Here is a 21179-nt window from a genome sequence, read left to right as displayed (position 1 = left end):
CATTATTTTCAAATAAAGGACACATTTTGCAACTCAAAGTTGGTAAAAGTAATTAAATGTGCACTCCACACATCTGCCATGCAGACTACCCCACGAGTGTACATAGTTTTCACTCTATAGCTCAGAGACAAAGCCAGATAGTCAACTGTAGACCAGTATAGCTCCATTACAGCCAATACAGTTATGCTGATATACACCAGCTGAGGATCTAACCCCAAACACCAGTATTTATTCTTCTAAGTGGTGATGGGCAAATTTTTTGTGCTTAATTTCTAATCTGCTTGAACAGCATAGGTTCAAAATGTACTTAAAGTCAGAAGAGAAAGCCCCATGAAATGGAGGGTGAAAAATGTCATGTGTTGGGTGACAATGTGGATTTTACATTTTTTCTCTTACTGAATGTCAGGCAACACATCAAATCATGTGACCATGTGAAAATATCTATCATGTAGAAACAAGATTGAGACAACCACCATGTTTGAAATTTTCCGTTTTTGGGAGGAGACATGGTGGGAGAGAGAGAAGCTTGTGATTTACATACAGAGCAGGATGGGCTAGGGAATCAGCGATGGAGTTGCAAGTGTAGCTTATGACAGAGACCAGAGGTCAGAGAGTCCAAGATTTGGGCATTCTTTACCTGGGATGAGGGATGGCATTGTGAGATTATGGTAAATGCACAGAATGGAAGAAAGAGGCTATCTGTGACCCTGGGCTGTGCACAAGGAATACAGCAAAATGGACATACTTCACAAGCGCTCACAAAGAGATGTATTTATCCCTGCACCTGTCTGAATGCCCTACCCTATGCTCCACCCAGGGAGTTGAGATGCCAAGAGGTGCATGCACCTGTGGTAAAGTTGCAGCAGCCAGAGGAGCAGCAATAATCAAGGCCCAATCCCCAGAAATTATCGCTATGTCTAATGGGTAGCCAAAGCATCACCAACCGTGCCCTTATTCCCTGCACACAGTCACAGGAATGAAGGTTTAAATAAAGTCTCAGACAGCTGCATTATTATTAATTATTGATACCACAGTAGTGTGTACAGGCCCCAACCAAGATCAGGGTCCCATGGTGTCAGGGTTCCCTCCCCACTCTGAACTCTGGGGTACAGATGTGGGGACCTGCATGAAAGACCCCCTAAGCTTATATTCCACCAGTTTAGGTTAAAAACTTCCCCAAGGCACAAATTCCTTTCCTTGTCCTTGGATGGTTTTGCTGCCACCACCAAGTGATTTAAACAAACATTCAGGGAAGTGCCACTTGGAGCCCTATCCCCCCGAACATATCCCCCCAAGCCCCTTCACCCCCTTTCCTGGAGAGACTTGAGAATAATATACCAACCAATTGCTTTTAATAAAAAGTACAGACCAGACACTAAAATCAATCAGATCCTTAAAAGAAGAACTTTACTATAAAGAAAAAAGTAAAAGAAGCACCTCTGTAAAATCAGGATGGAAGGTAATTTTACAGAGTAATAAAAAGATTTAAAACACAGAGGATTCCCCTCTAGGCTCAAAGTTACAAAAACAGGAATAAACCTCCCTCTTAGCATAGGGAAAATTCACAAGCTAAAACAAAACATAATCTAATACATTTCCTTGCTATTACTTACAATTTCTATAATTTTAGATGTATCATTTCAGTAGGAGCTGGGTTACCTGCTTGGTCTCTCTCTTTGTCCCGAGAGGGAACACCCAAAGAGAGCACAAACAAAACCTTCCCCTGCCCCAGATTTGAAAGTATCTTCTTTCCACATGGGTCCTTCTGGTCAGTTGCCAACTAGGTTAATTGAACTAATTAACCCCTTATAGGTAAGGGGATTCTGTACCTCTGGCCAGGAGGGAAGTTACGTTATTGCATACATAAGGGTTGTTACTGTTCCCTTTATATTTATGACACATGGTGCTAGGCACTGTACATATACACTTAAGAGATGGTCTCTGCACTGAAGAACTTACAGTCTAAATAAGAACACCAGATAAACTTGCCTTCTCTACTGCAGGCTACCACAAATGTTGCAGAGAAAAAAGCAAGAAGTTGAGACAGGCCATATGTTTAATATATAAAATAAAACTGGTGGAAACTGTAGTGTACAGGAATTGGGTAGTATCCCTTTAAATAGTCTGGGAGCCCTCGAGTGGCACTCACTGTGTTCTAGGTTTTAGAATCCAACCTGAGCAGAATGAGTATATGTAGCTAGGTCTTGCACATTGTACATATGTAGTAAACATGGTTATTTAGACCATACTGTGCCTGTGTGATTTCTTTTTGCTATTATTGTTGTGTTAAGGGGAAAAGTCACAACAGAAACTAAAAGGGAAAAAGGGGCAGCTCCTACTCTCTCACCTGATGGTGTTTTTTTTAAATGTATAAAGGGGAGGCCGAATGCAGCTGCTGTTGAGCTACATAAAATCTAGACATGGGGTGCGACAAGGTGCTTTTGGAATCATAGCTAACAGGAAATACTTTACACTTTCCAAGTGGTGTCAGCTCAGTTGTGTTTCCTAAACTGAGATCCCTGCTTTGCTTCAAGGGCTGCATGGACCATAAAACAACAGTGCAAACCATATAGTTACCTCGCAGAACCGCATGCAACAAACAAGTCTCCCCAGACCAAAACACTCAGTGAAGGAGCCTCAACACCGCAACTCTACATTAATAAAAATAACAGAATACAATAAGCTGAGTCAAATCATCAAGTCGGGCACACAGCTAACAACCTGTGTAGCCACTTGAACTCCTTACTGTTTCCCTGCCCCTGTTGTGCTCACTTGTGTCTTGTCTGAAATTAGATCATAAGCTCTTCAAATCGGGAACCAGGTTTCCTATCTGAATGATGCCCAGCAAAATGGGACTCTAATCATGTTGGCGCCTTTGGGCATTACCACAATATGAAAACATAAAACTGGCTTCAACATAGGAAAAAACGGATATGAAACTAACAATGTGGAAAGGTTTATAGATTCAGAGCTCACTCTGGATAAGTCTCCACACTAACCCCTCTTTCAGAAAAGGGGCCTATAGAAGGACAAACCTTCCTCTCACACAGACACAAGTGATCAAGTCAAGATGGTTTGGGCTGACCTATCACATCAACACAGAGTAGGCTCAGGATCTTGAGGAAATGTCACGTGATTTCTACCAAGCGACAATACTCAACTACCTTAGCTTGAAACTCAAATATGCACAATGAAAAGCTTTGCTGACGTGCAGAAAATGTGGAATAAAGTTTGTTCTCAACTTTCATTACATTTTTGCTGCTGTGAATCATTTTACTGGAACCTGCATTTTCACAGATGCCCCCAAAACTCAGAAGGAGCAAATTAGTAGTGTTTTAAAGCTTTGCAATGAATAGGTAATAAAGCTCTAAGAGATGCCACATAAAGGAAACTCACTTGTGCTAAACAAGCTTTTAAAAGGCTCAGAAAGGACAGAAAAGACTGCCAGTTAGCTAGAAAAACATGTGGCTTTATTTGTTTAATTTATAAATTGAATCACCCTAGAAGGAAACATGCATTTAAATCACAGGAAAAACAGTATGAAAACTTGAACTAGTTTTGAAAGCCTAGAAAATAATGGCTCTTGAAACCTCAAACTTCAGAGCTTTCCCCCATGCCCCTTACACTTCTAAATATGGAAGCAAACTCAAAAATGGCACAAAACTCAGATGTGCAATGCATTCCTTCCAATTCATTTCTAGAGGGCACTGAAACTGTTGGTGAAGTGTCAACAGAACAATGTTTTTTTCCTTCCAAACAACATATTCATCCTACAACTTTCCTTGAATGAAGCCAGACATTTAGGGCTCAGTCCTTAGTTGGAGTCAACATAGCAGTCAACAAAGAAATACTGGGTTATACCAGCTGAGGATCTTGCCCTCAATTTTTTAGTCTTACAGCATTTGTTTTGAGCCTAATAGCTACATCATACTCATCAGGTCCTTGCCTCAGGACAAACTGAAGCTGACTCTGTGAGAAACTGTTTTTAATTTAAGAGAGATTAAAAAGTTAAACAAAAACTTGACATTTTAAACTTTTCATTTAAGGAAACATTCAGAAACCCAAAAGTCTAGTGTTTATTTTCTAGAGGTGATGCTGAGGTCTTTTCTTCTAGCTTTTTTCTTACAAAAAAAAAAAGTGTCTCCATCCCATCTGTAGGAGGGGAACATAAATTGGCAAAAGTGCCAAAACAGATGATGATAAAATATTGGCATCTGAAGCGCTGTCTGTTTGGCGAGCCTGTGTGTAATTTCCAAATGTTTGCCTGTCATTTCATCCCTGAATGATTTGGATGCATCATACTGCTGACAAGGTTGCCGTTTCCAAAATAGTGTCCTTGCTTCAAGTGTAAATACATTTAAACACCCCATGAAAGGTTCCTGAATATAGCGACAGAGAAGTAAAGAATGGACAGTGGTAATGCAAGTTTTCCCAACACTGCCCTGTATCTTGGCAGCGAGAGGTAGGATGGAACTGTAGCTCAGGCAATTGACCAGAACTTGGGACATCCAAATTCTCAGCTCTGTGACAGACGTCCTCTGCAAGCTTGGGTAATTACAGTTCTCTACCTTACAGGAGCTCGTGAGTCCTCAGTTACCATATATTGGCAGCCATATAAGTACACAGAAGGATGGATGTTGAGGGACCACCTCCAAGGAAACAAAAGCAGCTCATTTTTCTTGCTCATTCAGTCTTTGGTCTCTCTGGTGAGGCTACCAACAAGGGTGCCAGCAAGGTTGGGGGTTGAGCCCCCCAGGAATCCTGGGCCCAGCCTTGTTGGGGTTACGAGGACTCTGCCAGGCAGGAGAGTGGAAGGGGAATTCTCAAGGGCAGGGAGGCCTCTGGGTAAGGGAAGTGGGAGCGAGGACTCAGATCCTTTCGCTAGCCCACTTCACCGGGGTAGTGCAGAAGCCAGGAAAGTTCCCCACAAGAGCGGGACTATCCCCTGCTTACATAAAGGAGCAGAATCCTGGCTGCAATGGAGAATCTCCCATGGATTTAGATGGGGGCCAGGATTTCACCCAAAGTGCTTTATTGATAATGTAACACACACACACACACACACACTGTGCCTCCCTTTTCCTTTCCTGGAGTGTACTAATTTAGCTGAGCTCCCTAATCCCTCCTGTTTGATTTCTGCCTTTGTAAAAATAACATTCCTTGTGCAATTTAGGAGAATAAGCTGAAGCTATTTCAACATCTATTGCACTGCCCATGTCTTTCAAGGCAAAACCTGGGCATCTGAATTCTTTGTTAAGGGACAGGAATGAAAAAGGAAATCTTTTTAACCAAACAGCCCAGGAGTATGGCATTGAACAATGCAGAGTTCCCAAGAGCTATGCTCTCCACAGGTGTCTATGTGTGGGGCCAGTTACATTGCTCATTCCTATTGTCTGTGTTAGGGAGGATGACAGAGAGGTCTATCCAGTGCTAGGTTTGGCATAGTACTACTATCAGACATAAGTGTCTTCTAATTCAACACATGACAGGAGCTGCATGACTGGAAATTGGGAAGCCAGTTCTAATGAGCAGGAGCAGGGCTCCTGTGTGCAATCCAGGAAGATGTAGAAGCCTTTTCACAGGTACAGAAATGGAAGCGGTGACAGTTCTCAGAGGACTGAGAGTCACCTTGTTACTTCCAGCCTGCCACATCAGAGAATCTCGCCTGTGGTGACTGAGTGTTAGCTCCATAACATCACCAGCCTTTCAGCCACTCAAGCATCCTCCTCTGGGCTATGCCAGCCCTGCCTTTGCCTTGCAGGTTAACAAGAGCTGCACCCCAGTCCCAGAGTCCCTTTGAAGCATTCCCCTGTGATATCCAGCCCCTGACTACTTACAGAAATCCCAGATCTTCTGCTCCCAAAGGAGCAGGGTGCCCCCACTTTACTAGTTTTACCTTAAATCACCACTCTTGTGAGCACTTATAATAAACCAAAAGTAGGTTTACTTAAATAATAATGAAAAGTTAACAAGAAACAAGAGTGGTGGGAACAAATGGTTCCAATACAAAACAAAATGATAAAACACAAACCTGGGTCTACACTTAATAGTCACCTTTCCTCTCTAATAAAGTAGGTTTTCCCCTGAAAGTTCAGCTTGTTGCAGAGCTGGCTGCCTTCACAGGAACTAGGATCCAAACTTCCATGAATACACTCCCACTCCACAAGAGATTTTCTCCTGTGAATGGATCCAGAGTACCCCTCCCTCCTTGGTATTATACTGAAACAGTCTTTTGTTTCTAGTCATAGTCAAGGCGAACTCTTGTCTTGTTGTAATGTTCCTTTTTTACTTCCAGGTGGCTTCCTTGCTGTTATCTCTGATAGTTTTCCATTGATAGTCTTGGGTTTGAGCAAGGTTAAATAATTGAGCCTGGCCTTACATCACCTACTAACCAGGACAGGGTGACAACTCTCTCTTGCTTGAATGAGCTATCACCGAAACATTATCCCCTGGTGACTAACTTTTACTCCAAGTCCATCAAGCATACTTTCAATATAAGTACATCATTCCTTAAATAATGCCCATGGATACATCTCACCATGATTATGAATCTTGACAAGTTACAAGCTTTTTATGGGTACCTTTCATGTTGCTCTTTATAGATAAATATCCTGGAAGATATTTGTTTGGTGTAGTGAGTTTGTCAGGTCTAAAGTGAGAGGTGTTTGCAAAGAATAGGGGACCTTTTCCCTGGGAGCCTCTGTGTCGCAGAAGCCTGTGTTAAATATTACATGAGGTTTTCAGAGCTTCCACTAACTCAGAGTTTGTGGCTGGACTCCAAAGACTTGTGCTGTTCAATATGCTTATCTTAGCAACGGTCTGCAGAAGGAATCCAAGCTCTAATTTGAAAAGCAGATTCCTGTCTAAAATTGGGAAGTGGGCAGGGTTTATACAGCTGAATGTAGCCCTCTGAGGCCTGAATCTTGGCTATGGACAGCATCAGCTGCTGGATTCTCTGCACAATGAGCATTGTTCTCTGCTCACAGTCTAACCAATCATCTGGGCCCGTCCAACAGGAACAAAGGAACAGAACCCAGACAAAACAGAGAACGAGCGTTCTTAAGAAGAACAAAAAGTCTCTGGAAATAGACAAAAGCCCTTTGAGAAGATGGCTGTTTTTGCTGATGTATCTCCAGGAACTTCTCCATGATTCTTGGATTCCTTTCCCCATAGAACATTAATGCATTATCCATCTGGAATAGTTGTATTTTCCCATCATTCTTCTTATTAATCAGATTCAAAACTGGCCCTGATGGGGAGGAAGGTATAAATTTATTTTCTTTGCTTTTTTCTAAAAATAAAAATAAAATGTAATTTAAAAAAATGCTTCGTTCATTGTGGGTCACACTCTGCTTTCAAAATGCAATGGATTTCCCCTGGATTCACACTGGCATAATGGTGTGTACCCAAAACCCAACCTCCTGCTACATCCTGCACTGTTCCCCTAGCAAGGTGCCTGCCAATATTCTGTGTATGATGGGGAGTCGGTGGGCATATGTGGGAGAAGAAGAATCCCTTTTGACTCCACATCTGATGATTATGTTTAGAATCAGAATGGAGGATACTGGTAAGGACATTATGGGAGGTGCACAGAGATTTCGGGGCATTCCTCTGGGTTTATACTGGTCTACTCAAGAGCAGAGTTTGACCTTCACTTTTAAATTTGTCTTTAATGCAGGGTTCAGTCAGATACAGAACATGATTTTCACACAGTTCACTGGTGGTTTAACATACATCAAGTGAGCCTGCAGCGAAAAGCCTATTAATCAATTCGCTGCATTTCAGCGACTGAGGTTACTTAAAAAAGAAAAAGAAAGAAAGAAAGAAAGAAAAGAAGAACAAAAATCCAAGGCTGCAGAAGATGTCAACATAACTCTTCTCAAACCCAGACCCCTGACAGTAAATGCTCTAATTAAAGTGTCTGCCAGAATGTGAGGCAGGACATGCAGCAGGGCGTCTGTCAAACTCAGACACGCTGGGAAGGGATCAGTGAACTGGATGATCCATCTCTGAACACAAGGAGTAGACTCAGGAATTCTAGCCAGGATAGTGTCCTTTTCACTGGGGTCCCATAATCAGAAGCCGTAAAACATCAGGGGACAGGTAATAGCCTGCTACTGCTGTCTCTTCCATGCAGGCAACAAAGGCCTTTTTTTCCTTCTCTTTGGAGAATATGTTCCCTCAGAGATTAGCTCACAACAGCAGCAGACAAATCACAACGTTAATCTTAAACAAAGGGGGATTATGTCGAATACTCTGATGCCTCTGTGATTTCCCCAGACCACTATGATGATGCCAGTTGTCAGCAGCGATTTACATGGCTAATGTGAGATGCTTTCTCCTAAATGTCAGTTTGATGAAGGAATTTAGTCAGCTGTGTTTGTAAGGGTCTTGTCTCAACTCCATGTGTGAGGTTTTATATCCAGGTAATGCAGACATGTAACTCACAGAAATCTCTGCAGAATGAGATGAAGAAAGACTCAGGAGGAGACAGAATCTGTTTAGGTTGGAAGGAATCATTGGCATTTATAACCAAAAAGTGAAACGTAGCTTATTATGAGGGAGGCTAAGGAAATTCTCTGCAAGTTTCCAAACAGGTGTGAACATAAGCAGGCCTCATGCTCATTCACACTAAGGCCACTTTACACTGTAGCTGAGGTGGATGTGCAAACCTTTCATGCATGCACACAAAATGGGTTGTACACATGCCAGTAAGTAGGGGGAGACATAACTTACCTGTCTGCAACCCCACATCACTTGTACCCACCGTCTGCCTAAAATTTTGGTAGCTATTCTGTGACTGTGGTGTCAAAGTGCCATCAAAGTTAAGGAGTACAACAGTGGTTCTCTCACACACTGTTCCTCTGAAGTGGGGATGATTTTGAATACAAAGCATTTATTTTATTTTTACATGGTCCCAAGGAAGAGCTTATTTTAACATCAGAAGTTTGCATGCCTGAGCTAGGTCCCAGGAGGTTGATAATACAGGCCTTTTCAAATTTTCACATTACATTTGAGCACCTGTTATAACAAATGAAAACTTACAGGAGAAGATATTAACTTTGAAACTCAGTCTGCGTCCCTTCTTTTTCCATCAGTTGACCATATTGCCACAGGTGTTGATCCCACATTATTTGGTGAGGGAATTCCTTCCATTAAGATTCCCAAGTCTAACGCTGCCTGACTCTAGTTTTCTTTTATGTTTCAAGGTCATGACACGTGATTATGTAGCTCATTTTCCGCAGATGTTGCCCGTGTAACAACACCTACAGAAATCCACTCCTGGATGAAGAGCTGTTGGCTCAGATGCAATCTGGGAAAGACCAAAGTGATGCTGGTGGGGAGTGAGAGATTTTTTTGAAGACCCAGCTGGTACACATTCTTGCCCCTCTACTGAGCACATACAGCCCTCAGTCAAAGCAGTGCAAAACATCAGGGTCCTGATTGATTAATCACTGAACATGGACGATCAGGCAACATCCGTGACAAACAATGGCTTCTTCCACCTCCTTCTTTTGCCCCCTTCCTCCGAAACAAGGACATGACCACAGCAAATGATGCATTTGTCACCCCTTGACTGGATTACTGTGATTCAAGATCTGCAGCTGAATGTGAAAAATTTGTGAAGGCTCCAGAAGGTGCAAAATATGTCTCATCTACCGTTCAGACTCCTAGGAGCACCTCACATCTGTATTCTGGTCCCTCCCCAGCTCCTGATCAGTTTCTGCAGCCAGTTCAAAGCCTTGATCCTGATTTTTGGATTTGCATTAGAGATCATCAATGCTAAGACATCTGTGCTTCTCTGGGACAATGCAAGTCACTAAGACCAGAATAAAGCATACGAGAACCAGAAAAAAGACTTTCTGGGTGGTTTTGGACAGAGAAGAGATCAGACTAATCCAGTATAATAAATCTTTTCCTCATAACCAGAATGACACTCATGACAATAACTTTATTCCCCTACTACCCCACCCCCAAACAAGAAAAACAAAAACAACACCCTTCCCCAAAAGCAAAAACCAGAAATAACCCCCAAGGCTTCCAATAACCAGAGAAGTTAGAAGAGCAAAAGACATGCTCTAGGACAGTGGTTCTCAGCCAGGATTACATGTACCCATGTGGGTACACAGAGGTCTTTCACGGGTACTCAACTCATCTAGATATTTGCCTAGTTTTACAACAGGCTATATAAAAAGCACTAGCGAAGTCAGTACCAACTACAATTTCATACAGACAATGACTTCTTTATACTGCTCTCTATACCGTACACTGAAATGTAAGTATAATATTTATATTCCAATTGATTTATTTTATAATTTATTTGATTTATTTTATAATGGTAAAAATGAGAAAGTAAGCAATTTGTCAGTGATTGTGTGACTGTGACACTTTTGTATTTCTATATCTGATTTTGTAAGCAAGTAGTTTTTAAGTAAGGTGAAACTAGTCTGGAAAGGTTGAAAGCCACTGCTCTAGAAATCTTACTATGAGAATCTACTTAACCTGGGAGGAACTCAAAATTGTGATGATAGGTGTCAATATAAAAAATTCTAAGGCAGACAGGGGATGACCAAAGTTAGGGTTGGAAAAGAATATTATGATCCAGACTGGCTGTGAGTAGAACCATCAGCTGAACTGTCAAGAACAAAAGCATTGATGATTGATCTGGAATTTCTGGGGATAATTGGAGTAAAGAAATCTTATAACAGAAGAAAGAAGAGCAATAAAAGAGAGAGAGAGAAAGACTATGAAACAGAGCGGAAACACAGAGAGGGGAACAAAATTAAGATGTTCACATGGATATTAAAATGTCACCTTCTGTTCAGAATGCACCATTCAAAAGAATCAAAAACTTGGGGGGAAATGATGGAAAACATTTCAGAACAAACAATGTTTTAAAGCCTGGACTATTTGGGTGGATGCCATATGAATATCCTGTTCTTCCTGCCGACTTTCTAAGATACATGGAAGTCCTGTGTGACCTTTTATGGGACACAGTCAACAATTTCTAATCACACATGAAAAAAATTATGTGGGACTTGGTCAGGTTATCAATTAGAATGGATCCGAAAAATGTTGTTCTCCCTCCCCTGTCCCAAGTGGAAAATTTTCAACAACCCTCCTTCTCCCTCCTCCCCCACTCCCCATCAACATTTTCAGAAAATTTCAACTTTTTAATCACAAAAACAGAAAAACAATATATTTTTCGTTTTTGACTGAATATTTTTGGCTTTGGAATTTTCAAAGAAAAATTAAAGGTTTTCAAGCAGACCTTTTCTAATTGAAAATGCAATTTTCTGTTGGAAAAAGTTTCAGTCAGCCAATATTTGATCAGTCCTATGATTAACTAAAAAATAATCACAAGAACTTATCTGTGTAGGACTCGAGTAATAATCATGTTGTTCTTCTATTAGCACCATCTATGCTGAGCCATTACCTATTATGTCCTGGTCACTGCATCAAGGCCCTTAGGGATTCTAAGTATTGCTGTATTTTGATTGGTGCATTATATATACACATTTACGGTATTACTGATGTTAACATCAGTAATGAGAGGACAGAGATGTGAATTATAAATTATACACTTTTGTCTACCTGTTCCTAAAACACAGTCTGAATTATTCTATCCTAGTGCAAGCCTTGGAATGTTTTGTTCTGATGGGTGTTTTTTAAAACTCCATTTGTAACTGTTAAGACAATTTTTAGGAATCTCCTGTTTTGCTTTTCCACCCTGTCATTGAGCATGAGACTAAAGTCATATGCTCATCTGGAACTCTTTCTCTAAGACACTAATTTCTCAATTTTTCAGGGGCAAAAAGAGGACCTACAAGTAGAGAGACAGTGTACACAGGGCCAGACATAAGCCATTAACACTCAGCATAATCCTTCATCAAGCCCATTTGAATTAGTGTACACATGGGAAAAACTTCAATATTTTAATACACAACTATCCATCTACACATCTTTCACCTGAAAGATAAATGGATAGGTAAATGGAGGTTATCTGTTTGAGGAACTACATAGCCAGCTCTTTGTTTTTGTTCAAAAATGATCAGGATTCCATTTTCAGTCTAAATCCTAGAGGTTGGTCCAAACTGGATTATCAAAGCTCACCTGCTGGAATTTCAGAAAAGGGAAGATTTGAATCCCCTAATAAAAAATGCAGCCTTAAGGTTCAGTATCTGTGCTTTTCCGGTGAGTGGTAAAGTGCTATAGGAAAGCCTTCCACTGACACTTATATAGCACTCTTTATGTGCACGGTGCTGTATACAATGCCCATCCTCTGGGCAGAGGATTTAATCACAGGTCTAGAGACTGATTCTGAACACTAAATTAGCATTAAGGTTATTTTTTTGGACTGCCACTAAAGTCAAGAACGGGACAAACACTTCATAACCAATAGTCAACAAAAATATCCACATACATTCCAAAGGATAATTTTAAATGAGGAAAGAATGCTTGGTTAAGTGTTGCTGTCACATTTCTGGGCTTTAAAGCATGGGAAAGACTGGTCCTAATATCCAAGAGCAATACCAGGACACTGCTAAAATCATACACATTTAGTTTTAATTAGTTAAGCTTCCTCTCTCTCACACACAAAGCTTTAGTCTATTTCTGTCACTCCAGGATAAGATGCAAAGGATAACTCCTTGTCGAACCTTGTTTTATAGCAATGTGGAGAAAAATCTCTCCCCTGGCACTATATATTTGCTGGTCCTGCTGAAAGGTAGCAAGAATCAACCAACTTCATGAAACCAAATACAAAGAGGCCAGATTCTGATCCCAGTTACTCCAGATTTACACCAGCACAGCCAAGATAAGAATCTGACCTGAGATCATTGTTTTAAACTGTTCTGCTAAGAATTTTAAAGGCCGCTTTTTGGACACCCATTTCCCATTAAAATGAATAGGTAGCAGGCATCCAAACCTTCCAGGTGTCTTTGAAGATCCCATTTTTAAAGTTTATGAATTCTGAGTAGCAAGGTGGCAAAAGTGGGATCTTGGACTTGTGCTAAGGCCAGCCACCTTCTTAAATCCTCAACTCAACCTCATTAAAGTCTCTAATACACTCCAAAGAGCTCTATAGTCCGAATTCCAGTTTCTTCAGCAAGAAAACAAGGCTCAGAAGGGAATGAAGGTTAAAATGCAACTTGTCAAAGAGATACACATAACGAAGAAGTCCTCATTACCCAAAGTCCTTGGTTTGGTGGCAATTCATTGTGAATATCATTGAGGGGTTTTTTTTCCATCTGGCTGAAAATTACAACTAACAACTTGAAGACAATGTGACTTAATAACAACTACAACGTCTGCGGAATGTCATTGCCATTCTCTGCCATTTGAATGTGCAGTTGCCAGGGTAACGCATGTGAAGAGCATGCTTTAGTATTGCCACATGCATCTCTGGGAGCTGTGCCAACATCTGAGATACGGCAGCTGGGATGGATTTTACATCTTCTTCCCCAGGAGCCACTTTTCCCTTTTACAACCGAAACTAAATCAGCCAGCTTTTGGAAAGCAGCTATTCACAGTGAGAAGAATGGCATTTGTATTAGAATGATGGATGGTTATAACAGGGCTCCGAATAATCAGGAGCCAAGGACGCTGTAACCCCTTATCAAATCAAGTGTTCTGTATTGGTAGACTTCAGTTACAGGCTTCTATTGAATGCACAGCTCATTATGAGCACTCAGTGCCAAGGTACTGAATACACAGGCTAACTAAAGAAGATGGAAAATTTACTGTCATTTAAACATGCCCAAGATCACATCATATATAGATGCCTACATCAGATATACTTGCCTACGCAATTTCAGCCTGCATGGCAGGACTGTAATATTTCTGCTTAAACCTTCCAATCAGCCCTCTGATTGCCATATTTAAATCTGAAGAAGAGCTCTGTGTAAACTCATAGATTTGTCTGCTTTTGCATATAAGGCTGCTTTTGCATATAATTCTTTATACATCTTTTTTAACAGATCCTGCAGGTTGAAGGGGAAAACAAATTACACCAAACACATATCTAGGTTTATTTCCTGACAAAGATGAAAATATGCCTGGTCTAATCTCTTAGCCTATGTGCACAACTGTGTTTATGGTAGGACCTAGAATAAGTCACATGTTTGCATTGTCTCAAGGTTGGAGCAAAAAGTCCCTTGAGAGAATCTGGAGGTCAAGATCAACATTTAAATCTGCTTTTAACAGAAAGTCAAATTTTGGTCCTAAAGTATTAACCACCCTTTCAGTGCACTTATGGTTAATCGCAGATAATTACAGTGTATAACACTACATATTATAACATTAAACTAATATTTTGAAGATTTAATAATCCCCTAGGAACCCCTTTAATTGCTTTACAGGGCAACTAATGTATCAATGTGCCTTTAAATGGCAATATATGGTCTTATAGTTGTTATACTATACTATACAAGTCTCCATGTTTCATATATCATTTGTGCAGGACAACAATCATTGTGTGAAGCATTATGACCCCTGTGATGCAAGGAAAAGCAGACACCTCAACTTTACATTAGATTAGTGCATGTTAAAATCCTCTGATGTCCTTTCCCCCCTTTACTTCAATGCAGTCCACTTCCTCCTTATTTCAGTACCAGAGTACCCCAGTAAGAAGAAGAAGAAGAAAAGAACCATAAACTGGTAGAGGTTGGGTTTCCTACAGCAATCTGCATTCCCAGGTCACATTTGATATTCTCTCCAATGCCTCCAGGTGCTGAAAGAAAACAAGCCTGTGATGCAGATAAAGATTCCTGAACACTATGAAAGTTCAGCTGAGCTTATTTAGAAATACAAATCCACGATCCCAGAGTTGTCTATTCTGCATGTGCTTATAGTTCAAAACATGCGAATGAGGCATCATTTGGGGCTTAGCTGTTTGTATTAATTTGCACATTAGCTGATCACAACTTTCAAAGGTGAATTGCAGATGCTCTTAGGGGACTGTCACTAAAAACAATTAAAAGCACTTCCATTGCTTGAGGCTTTGCAGTGATGTGTTTTTTGAGCCTGTCTGGTATTGTTAGGTCAGTGCAGACATATGGGAAGCTTTGGGAGTCTGCCAGCTCTGAATCCATCTTTCAGATCAGGGCCCTTTCCCACATGCTCACATGAAACAGACAGGAAGAGGAGGGAGGGCTAAATTCCTTTCACCAACTTTAGACCTGGCAAGGTGTTTTGTAAACAAAGGGCACATGGGGAAAAAATTGCTGTCAAAACACTAAGCCTACTGTTTCCTCAAAGGGAGCTCTATAATGTTCCTCCAAAACCAGTCTTGACAACAGGAGGGGCTTCAAATGCCCAAGTCAGCACTCACAACGGGCCAGAGGTTTTATTCACTAGCTCCTAGGATGGCTGACAGCCCTTCCAACGCAGTTACAAGGACCAGCATAATCCTGAGAAAATGAGCACTGGGACGGAGAGCCAGAACTCCCAAGTTTTAATGCCATCTCTGCTGTTTGCTTGCTGTAGAGCTTTGGGCAAGTCACTTCACCTCTCTGCCCGAGTTTGCCAGTCTGTAAAATAGGGACAATACTTACCATGCCTACCTGAGTACCTGGGATCTGTGCAGAACTTTTAACACACAGGGCCTGGCTTTCCCTTCCCTGACACCAGTAGTATGTTGTTGTAACCCCCCTGAAAGCACTGGAATTTTACCCATATAAAGTTGGGGTAGTAGAGAACTGGGGCCATAAACAATACAGCAGCTTTTTAAAAACCTAGGAGACCCAAATAGCAGACCATGTTTATGCAATCCCCAGCCTCGTAGCTAAATATCTGACCCTGGACATGATGGCGTTAATGTGTATTTAATAAAAGAGAGGGAAAATGAATCCATTGTGTTGTTTTGTCTCTGGGACTCACAGTTTCTTGAGAGATGGAAAATAACATCATGGCAACATACCCAGCAGGAGTCTTTCTGTGTTATCTTGCAGGAAAAGAACCCACACTGTCTTTATAGCAGCAGACCATGCTGCACCAATGCACTGTAGAGAACAAGGCGCTAGATACTCCAAGTAGAGTTAGACCTTTCTTGTGCAGTGGCTGCCCACCACCAACCATGTGCTGCATTACAGCATGAGCAATGGTTGGGACACTTAATGGGGAAGGTTTTGAGTTACTCCAGAGAATTCTTTCCCAGGTATCTGCCTTAACATAAGAACAGCCCTACTCGGTCAGACAAAAGGTCCATCTAGCCCAGTAACTGTCTCTCCTGTCACCTGTAAATGCCAGGTGCCCCAGAGGGAATGAACAGAACTGGTAATCATCAAGTGATCCATCCCTGGTTGACCACTCCCAGCTTCTGACAAACAGAATAGCCATTAGCCATAGCTAATAGCCATTGATGGACCTATCCTCCATGAACTTATCTAGTTCTTTTTTAAACCTTGTTATAGTCTTGGCCTTCATAACATCCTCTGGCAAGGAGTTCAACCGGTTGACTGTACGCTATATGAAAAAATACTTTCTTTAGTTTATTTAAACCTGCTGCCCATTAAGACACTTGTGGGTCTTGCCCACATAATCAGGGTCTAACTCATTGCCATATTTGGGGTCAGGAAGGAATTTTCCTCCAGGTCAGATTGGCAGAGACCTTGGGGGGTTTCGCCTTCCTCAGCATGAGGCCTGGGTCACTTGCAGGTTTAAACTAATGTTAATGGTGAATTCTCTGTAACTTGAAGTCTTTAAACTATGATTTGAAGACTTCAGTAACTTAGCCAAAGGAGCTGCACTAACATAGTGCCACTTCTGCACGCAAGTAATGCAAAAACCCAATGCACAGGGCATTGAAGAGACTTACCCTTTTGGCCCTAAATGGCTGATTGGCTGGGGAATCTTTGCTTGCTCTCTCTCTTCATGAATATGCTGCTGTGAATTCCAGCCATCACCAGAGGATTGCAATGTGATACATGGTGCCTTTCATCTCATCAGATTCTTAATCCTCAGGTATAACACTTAACAAGACCATATTGGCTTTCTTCTGCGTCGCAAGGGATGTTTTAAAAAGTGAGCTGTAGCTCATGAAAGCTTATGCTCAAATAAATTTGTTAGTCTCTAAGGTGCCACAAGTCCTCCTCATTCTTTTTTTAAAAAACAGGTTACTAATGGCAATCAGGGTAGCCTGGTACTGCTGCTACAGCAAACAAACAGCACACATTAATCTCTCAGGTGCTGATGTGAGGAAGAAAGTGATGTGGAAAATGCCACATTAGAAGGCCTATTTTTAGCAGATCAGAGCAAAACCATTGCAGAGATACCTCCATAGACATGGCCTCCTTTGCATTAGTTTTGCTTAGAAAATGCCAGTGTTTTAGGGATTAAGCAAGGGGTTAGCATTAATGCATGCTAAAAATAGAACACCAGGCTGGCAGCCATGTTTGCTTGTCTAGACAGAGACATGACTTGAGAGTAAAGCTATTATTACTTAGAACTTACATGGCTGTTTTCACAGCGAAAGCACTGTACAAATGTTGGCAAATTCAGTCTTACCACACCCGTGGGGTGTAGGTATTATTAGCCATGCTTAATGGATGGGGAAACTGAAGCAGGGAGTTGAAGTGATTTGCCCAAGGCCATGGAGGAAGTCAGTGTCAAAGTCAGGTTCAGAAGTCAGGCGTTCCTAGCTCCCTGTCCTGGGCTCAGGCCGCAGGCCCATATCTCTTGTTAAGGTATCTCTACATGGCAATCAAGGGGTTTACCTGCACATGCAGACATGCCGGAGCTAGCTTTAATCTAGCTGGTGCAGGTACTGACAGCAGGGAAACCACAGCAGTAGAGACTTCAGTGAGGACTAGCCACCTGAGTAATTGCCCAGTGTGCCAGGCAGGCTTATACAGCCACACTAAAGCCTATGCCGATGCAGTTTTACTGCTATTGGTGCCCCTGCTAGCTAGATTAAAGGTATGGCCACACATGTTGCAATTACCAACCCCGGTTGCAGAGTCACCCTGCTCTAAGAAGGAAACTAGGGAGAAGCTCTCCGTGAAAAGGCAAGTCGGGTGTCCTGTGTGTTACTTTATGGTGAGAATGTGGAGAACTGGAGTCATCCCACACGGTAGACAGGAGGCCACCTGGAAGCAGTGAAAGAGAAAACTGTGTGTTTTAGCTAGTGCAAAGCAGATTCTGTCCTCTGCTGCAGTGGATCGAAACAGGTCCCTTGAGGAATTTCTCCAGTGCAGAGGAACAACACGAGCAGGTCTACACTGCCCTCCTGTGCAGACCCCCCACCCGCCATAAAGGTTGAAGAGGCACGATGTGTTTCAGCTAGTCTCTGCTCAGGAGCAGCTCTTGGGCAGCCATGCAAGGTTTGGACCAGCCCCTTGGGGTTTGACCTATGTACATGGCAGAGGCACATGATGGCATATATCATATTGGTATAGATACCATATATATACATAGATATATAGGTATATACATAGATATATACCATCTATATACATAGATGTGCAGGTGAATGAGCCTCTGATAGTGTGGCTGATGACGAAAGCTTATACTCATCAAATAAATTTGTTAGTCTCTAAGGTGCCACAAGTACTCCTTCAAACCATACAGCATGTCAGCAGTAGCTAGATGAGAACAATGTGACATTTGGTTCCTATTAAGGCAGATTATTATTATTATTATTATTATTAAAGCAGATACTAATAAAATAGCTAAGGAGCAGTCATCAGTACAAATGTCTCTGAGTTAATTGGTTTCAGAATGGTAGCTGTGTTAGTCTGTATCAGCAAAAATAAGGAGGAGTCCTTGTGGCACCTTAGAAACTAACAAATTTATTTGGGCATAAGCTTTCGTGGGCTAAAACCCACTTCATCAGATGCATGGAATGAAAAATACAGTAAGAAGAATACATATTATAGCACATAATATAAGCTTATACCCAAATAAATTTGTTAGTCTCTAAGCTGCCACAAGGACTCCATTATTTTTTCTGTGTTAATTGCAACCGTCAGGCAACAGTCACCCTTTTAAAAACATCTAAGGCTCAAGTGAAGTCCCGTCCCTATGGAAATCTATGGCAAAGCTTCTATCGACCTCAGTAAAGCCAGGACGTTGTCCCGGTCTCCATAATCTGTACAGAAAAAAGAAAATCCCCAATTTGCTCAGGATAATATTTTTTCCAGGGGCCCTGATGGTGCTGAACCTGAGACATATATCAGCAGAAGGGATGAGAAAGTGGCCTGCTGACATTTTCACACCCAACTTCAGAGGGCTCAGAGGAGAGGGAAGACTCCACAAGCCCCTTGGGGGTGGCGCCCCCTCTACCGCAGTATTGCAACCCTCTTCCTTTCCATTTCATTTCATGTCAGACCCATTCTACTCCATTATGGAGATGGATTCTCTGCAATTTCTCAGGCACCTCTCTGTAGAGTAGTATCCCTTTAAGTAGTGTGATCCCTGTAGAGTAGTATCCCTTTAAGTAGTATGAGCCCTACAGTGAGCCTCCTATTTCCCATTGCAGCAGCCAGCGGAACAGCAGTGTATGTCTGGAGCAAGGCTTTGCTTGCTTGTAGATAGTTAGTGAACACCATTCTTTGGAACCAAGCTGTGTCCATGAGGTTTCCTCAGATTCTTAAGGTTTTGCAGCGAGTCAGAATGCAGCTCTTTTAATTGAAGCACAGATCAATTCTCTAGGAGAGGGTGGTACTTCGAAGCAAAGGGATTTGCTATGTACCAATGAGAGGAAGCTGCTGCAGGCTGCTCTGCTGAGCACTCTCCACTTGTTCTGAAGTCAATGGCAGCTGAGGGTGCTCAGAAGCTTTCAGCATTGTTCCTATAGTGAGATTATAGAATATGGTGATACCACTAGCTCCTGGCTACCTGCTGCCCCATATACCCCAGCTGATGAGATGATGTCTCTCCTCATTCCTATTCCTTTGTCTTCTCCGCCGCCCCTGAAAAATAAGCTGTATGAACTACCATGCTTCAGTGTATAAATCAGCTAGCTAACCACCTGGTGTTAGGAAGAAATTTCCCCTTTTGGACAGATTATTCTATAACTTTCCACTAGGGGTATTTTCCCTATAGAACTTAATGGGACTTGATAGACATTTCTCTAAAAAACCCACACACCTATAGAGTTATATTAAGAACATAGTAGAGTTCTTTTCTACAGGTTATTTGAAATTCTCTAGTGGGGAAAATAAATTTCAATTCCATAGGAAAGTTAAAAAAAAAAAAGTATGTGCATGCATGTGCATAAATAAAATTTTCTACCAAATTTTCTGTAGGGGGCTGCACCTTCCTCTGAAAAAGTGTAGTACTGGACACTGTCAGAAACAGGACCCTGGATTAGATGGACCCTGGGTCTCAGTCCTTATCTTCAAAGTACTTCATGGCCTGGGCCCCTGGCCCAGAGTAACAAAAAGATCATCTAAAGCTCTAAGACAAAGACCATGGTCAACAGATGTGCTACTCTGGCACAATGGAACTCTCTAGAAGAAGAGTAAAGCTTGTCTGTGCAGGAGACAGAACTTCTCCAGAGGTAGCCTGAGACTGTGGAATTCACTCCTCCAAGAACTAAAGACTATCATAAATCTCACTGTCTTCCACAATGTGCAACGGGCAGTTCTTTGACCTTGCCTTCTCTAATATAAACACATAGCAGCAAGTATATTTATAACAAAAATAATACCTTACCAAAAAAAGACACTCCTCTACACACGCTTTTCCCTCTGAGGAGAGGATGAGAGAAACAACATGTGACAGATGTGTAGTCATGTTGCTTAATGCACTACTGGAAGATACTCAGCTACTAAGACTTCTATACTATGGTATAGAAACAGATATAGAATTGAATGCTATATGGCAATTCTTATGCTGTATGCAGATTCCAGAAGTGACAGATAATGAAGTGTGTTATGTTCGTGGCACACAAACAGAGATGTTATATAAAATACTCATGCTGGAAAGTTGCAACATAACACTACTTTCTTTTTAAAATCCAGAACCTTACACACAAGAATCAAAAACAGAGAGAGAGAGAGAAAGCAGGCTGTTCCCTAAGGCAGAGAGGCACAAATCATGCCACCTTCCTGTAGGCTGGCTCTTTCCAGACTGAATTCTCAAAACTCAGATTGCACATTTCCCTACAGAGCCCCCTAGCGTGAAAGGAGGACCAGAAAACCCCTTACAAACTTAAAAGTGATTGCTTATAATTTTGA

At 41.6% G+C, this 21179-nt stretch overlaps 1 protein-coding gene across 3 annotated transcripts in view; it reads right to left on the bottom strand.

Annotated features, from left to right (window-relative positions):
* CAPN6 (calpain 6) overlaps window positions 1-21179 on the bottom strand; it is an 80453-nt gene that overhangs the window by 47498 nt on the left and 11776 nt on the right. The window lies entirely within an intron of this gene.

This window comes from Dermochelys coriacea, chromosome 9, assembly GCF_009764565.3.
Source record: "Dermochelys coriacea isolate rDerCor1 chromosome 9, rDerCor1.pri.v4, whole genome shotgun sequence".
Taxonomy (NCBI): Eukaryota; Metazoa; Chordata; order Testudines; family Dermochelyidae; genus Dermochelys; species Dermochelys coriacea.
The sequence above is the reverse complement of the archived record's forward strand: the minus strand, read 5'-3'. Positions and strand labels throughout refer to the sequence as shown.